Source organism: Bombus fervidus, unplaced genomic scaffold (assembly GCF_041682495.2).
Source record: "Bombus fervidus isolate BK054 unplaced genomic scaffold, iyBomFerv1 scaffold0067, whole genome shotgun sequence".
Taxonomy (NCBI): Eukaryota; Metazoa; Arthropoda; class Insecta; order Hymenoptera; family Apidae; genus Bombus; species Bombus fervidus.
Genome location: NW_027212630.1, coordinates 1 through 5,000, shown reverse-complemented (window position 1 = coordinate 5,000; position 5,000 = coordinate 1). Strand labels below are relative to the sequence as shown.

The 5,000-nt window shown below is 50.5% G+C and overlaps 1 non-coding gene across 1 annotated transcript; it reads left to right on the top strand.

Annotated features, from left to right (window-relative positions):
• Positions 1–1,768: 1,768 nt before the first annotated feature.
• On the top strand, positions 1,769–1,923 carry LOC139997367 (5.8S ribosomal RNA). Its single transcript, XR_011802753.1, has one exon. It is a non-coding gene; the product is annotated as a 5.8S ribosomal RNA (ribosomal RNA).
• The last annotated feature ends 3,077 nt before the right edge of the window (positions 1,924–5,000 follow it).

Here is a 5,000-nt window from a genome sequence, read left to right as displayed (position 1 = left end):
GTCGTTCGTTTCAACGGCGAACGATATACGATGTTCGACAAAACGAAACCACGTTGTACGTTCGTACTCGTGGATCGGGTAACCTAGAACGAAAACGCATTGCGTGGATGTTGGCCCGAAAAGATATATACCAGTGCGAGTGATGGTAAAGAGTATAACGATTCTTAACTAGACGAAGTTGGTTCGGAGGGGACCGCCGGCCGTCTCTCTATCCTCGCGAGTCTAATGCCTCGTTCCGTCGCTAGAGTTTTTCAAACTCTGCTTCTGGCTATCGGGAAGAATAGACCGCGCGCGAGGAAGAGGAACGACGACCGTGCGCGTCCCATCGATTTTTTTTATTTTTACCTGAACCACCGAAGTCGATTCAGAGGGGACCGCCGGCCGTCTCTCTATCCTCGTTGTCGTGAGTCATATGCCTCGTTCCGTCGCTAGAGTTTTTCAAACTCTGCTTCTGGCTATCGGGAAGAAACGACCGCGCGAGGAAGACGACGACGACGACCGTGCGCGTCCCATCGAATTTTTTTTTATTTTTACCTGATCGACGGAAGTTTCGTCCGGTTCGTCTCTTTTACCATCGTCTCGTCGACCCGTTCAGAGGGGACCGCCTGTCCATATCCTCGTTGTCGTGAGTCATATGCCTCGTTCCGTCGCTAGAGTTTTTCAAACTCTGCTTCTGGCTATCGGGAAGAAACGACCGCGCGAGGCCGATGGCTGCGAGTCCCATCGAATTTTTTTTAAACGCACGCACACACATACACCTGAACGGAGATGCGTTCCTTTTCGTCGCGATTTTTCGCGCTTTAGTCGTCGTTGTCGCCATCCGTTCGGAGGGGACCGCCGGCCGTCTCTCTATCCTCGTTGTCGAGAGTCTAATGCCTCGTTCCGTCGCTAGAGTTTTTCAAACTCTGCTTCTGGCTATCGGGAAGAAAAGACCGCGCGAGGAAGAGGAAGGACGACCGTGCGCGTCCCTTTCGAATTTTTTTTTATTTTTACCTGAGCGACCAAAGTGGATTCAGAGGGGACCGCCGGCCGTCTCTCTATCTTCGTTGTCGCGAGTCTAATGCCTCGTTCCGTCGCTAGAGTTTTTCAAACTCTGCTTCTGGCTATCGGGAAGAATAGACCGCGCGCGAGGAAGAGGAAGGACGACCGTGCGCGTCCCATCGATTTTTTTTATTTTTACCTGAACCACCGAAGTCGATTCAGAGGGGACCGCCGGCCGTGTCTGTATCCTCGTTGTCGAGAGTCTAATGCCTCGTTCCGTCGCTAGAGTTTTTCAAACTCTGCTTCTGGCTATCGGGAAGAAACGACCGCGCGAGGAAGACTACGACCGTGCGCGTCCCATCGATTTTTTTTTACCCGAACGATGGAGATGCATATCGGCTGTTTGCTTCGAATAACTGGACGAGAGGAACGAACATATATATATATCATGGGCTAGCCACCGTGCGCTTTCTTCGCGAGATCGTGTGCTGTACAGAGGATTCAGAATCGGGTGTTATATCCCCGTCGTTTCCTGACGAACGGAGCTTCGATCTCGTTGGTTGTTATATATTATAATGCACTTTACGCCCGGTCGGCGGGCTGCGTGTGTCGTCGCGCAGTCCGTCCGATTTCGTTTTCGAACGTATTTTCGTGTCGTCAATCATATGGCGACTTCCGCGCGTTCGATTCCCGTTGGTCGGACGTTTGTCGGATATCGGCTTCTTTCGAACCGAGAATAAGAGTACAAAAACCTGAGTACACAAACAAAAATCCATGCATAAACGATTACCCTGAACGGTGGATCACTTGGCTCGTGGGTCGATGAAGAACGCAGCTAATTGCGCGTCAACGTGTGAACTGCAGGACACATGAACATCGACATTTCGAACGCACATTGCGGTCCACGGATACAATTCCTGGACCACGCCTGGCTGAGGGTTGCTCACGTAAACCTAAGACTGCTTGCGTTGCGTATCGTTGCTCTCGGTCCGTATCTCTCTGTTCTTTCTTGCCTCGTCGACAGCCCGCCGTCGTTCGTTTTATCTTTAAACGAACGTTTCTGAGTCGGAGGACGAGCGCCAAGCAAAAGAATACGAATTAAAGAGCGGTCGAGGGCTCGTACGCGACGTACGAGCGATTGTTGGACGTTCGTCGGCGTTCGTCGCTGGATCGTGTGGAGACCGGCGTACGCATGCTCTCGATACAAATATATATGAAAAATCTATCGCGTTCACGGGAGACTCGCAAAACTACCTCCGTCTCTTCTCTGTCCCTTCTTGGCTTGACAACCCGCCGTCGTTCGTGTTTTACGAACGTTTCTGAGTCGGACGAAGCGCAAGAAGAAGGATACGAATTAAAAGAGCGCGGAGAGAACCGTCGTCGTCGACGCGGTTATCGAGATACACAGAGCGAGTTTTCTTCGTGGCCGATTTTTTTTTTCTTTTTGTATCAGCCTCTGCTACGTTTTGTTAGTCTTCGATAAGCACGAATGACCGCGCCCCCGACGTCGTCTTAAATGAATTTTTGGCGAGACTGAGAGAAAGCAAAAATATTTTTGAACAAAGTCAGTCGAGAGAGGAGAGAAAAGAGAACCAAGATATTAAAACCTAAACCTAAACTTGGTGGCGTAACGAAAAACTGTGTGCCTTAAAGAAACACAACCGTCTTTTCATCAAGATGTTTTTACTCGTACAGCCCCAGGGATCGAATACCCACTCCGTCTGTTCGTGCGGCAGAGATGTATTCTGCAGGCGCGAGACGACTGACGAGAAGACAACGAGGACCGTCGCATCGATGGGTCGTCGTTGCGTTTTTCATCCTCTGTGCTTTTTTCTGTTCTTCGCGAACCCAGAGAAAGCCGTAGATCCGGGAACGGACACACGAGATTTCTTCGAACGCTGATGACTTAGGGAGATGATCCCCAGCGTTGCGCGGAGATCGGAGAGTACGCGTACATGTATCGGGACGAATTTTTCCCCGTCGGTCGCGTATCTCTCTGCCCGCGCGCCTGGCCCAAAGCCACGTTCGTCGGAAATCAACGAAAAGTGTGTTACGATCTAGCGTGCGTCTACGATCGGCTATATTTAAGGGTGACGAAGAAGAGAAAAGCTCACGGTGTTGCGCAACGTTTCTGTACTCGATTTTAAGATGTGCATGTGAGTCCGTTACAAAGTTGTTCGGATCGTCGAAAATAGTCGTTTTCGTCGTCGTGCGAAAGAGAATAATCTCTGACATTGGCACGGAGAGATCGCGCAGAGGAAGAGAACGATCCTCTTTGGCGAGGCTCGAGAAAGACTAACGAAACTTGATTAGAGACGAGGTATACACGCGCCGTACGTACGACGTACGCGCGTGTGATTTTTTTTTGCTTTAAGGCGATTCGGCGCTCCGAGTATTAGAGAAAAAGAGATCGTTGGTCATCCCATGTCTCTTCGTCGTCTATCGCTGGACCGCGCATCCTAACGTATCGCCGGTCGTCCAGTCCCCGAGTAATAAATTCACCCCGTTGTGTACGTCTCGCGCTCGCTTTTCCACTTGCGTGAGTTCCCGTGCGTTTTCGTCGTTGGTACAGAGCAAAGAAACCGATATGTTATATACATGTCGCGTGTTCGATCTCTGTGCCAGCAATAACAGGCGAAAACAAGGAACCGCTGGAATCGTCGAGAAGAGAGAAACGGCTACGGGAGATATATTATACATAACACGTGTATATATATATATATATATTATACAAAGAGGACGGGCGTTAAAAACCGGAGATCGTTACGGGTGTCTTGCGTGAGTCTTAGCTCGAACATGATACGACGAACGAAGTTTAAAAGGCACTTTGGCGAGATGCATAAAACGTTTCTCGATCGAGATAGAATATAAGGTTCTCGATTCTATTCGAATTAATTTTTTTTTTTATTTTTTTTTCTCTTTGAGGCGATTCTCGGAGAGAGAATAAAAATAAAGACCCTCTGTCGCATTGTTATCAAACCGTCTTGCTTTTCTCGAATCGCGCCCACATGGCACGAAATTTTTTTTTCTTTGAAAAAAAAAATTGTCACCGTGTCGTGACGTTGAAGCGACCTCAGAGTAGGCGAGATCACCCGCTGAATTTAAGCATATTACTAAGCGGAGGAAAAGAAACTAACAAGGATTTCCTTAGTAGCGGCGAGCGAACAGGAATTAGCCCAGCACTGAATCCCGCGGTTCCGCCGTTGGGAAATGTAGTGTTCGGGAGGATCCGTTTATCCCGTGACGTCGAACCGCGTCCAAGTCCATCTTGAATGGGGCCATGTACCCACAGAGGGTGCCAGGCCCGTAGTGACCGGAACGCGTTTCGGGAGGATCTCTCCTTAGAGTCGGGTTGCTTGAGAGTGCAGCCCTAAGTTGGTGGTAAACTCCATCTAAGGCTAAATACAACCACGAGACCGATAGCGAACAAGTACCGTGAGGGAAAGTTGAAAAGAACTTTGAAGAGAGAGTTCAAGAGTACGTGAAACCGTTCAGGGGTAAACCTGAGAAACCCAAAAGATCGAATGGGGAGATTCATCGTCGACGGCGTCGGTGATCGTTGGTGAGCGATGCTCCGGGTGGGCCTTCGTGGTTCCATTGGCGAGGGCACGCCCACCTTCGATTCGAACGCTCCGGCGTCGTAGTCGTGCACTTCTCCCCTAGTAGAACGTCGCGACCCGTTGTGTGTCGGTCTACGGCCCGAGCGGGTGACTGTCGCGTCGCTTCGGCGCACGCGGCAGACCCTCGGTCGCCCGGCCGACTGCACGACGGTACACTAGACGGTATCGGGCCGCAACCAATCCATTCTCGAATGTGTGTGCGTCTAGACCGCCGCAAGCATCGTCGATCGTTCTCAGTTTTTACGGAGTTTAATTCCGTGCTGGGCGTCGGCAGCTGTTGGCTGGCGGATTTCTTGGACTGGCCGAGTCTCTGATTACCGGTCGGCGACGCTATTGCTTTGGGTACTCTCAGGACCCGTCTTGAAACACGGACCAAGGAGTCTAACATGTACGCGAGTC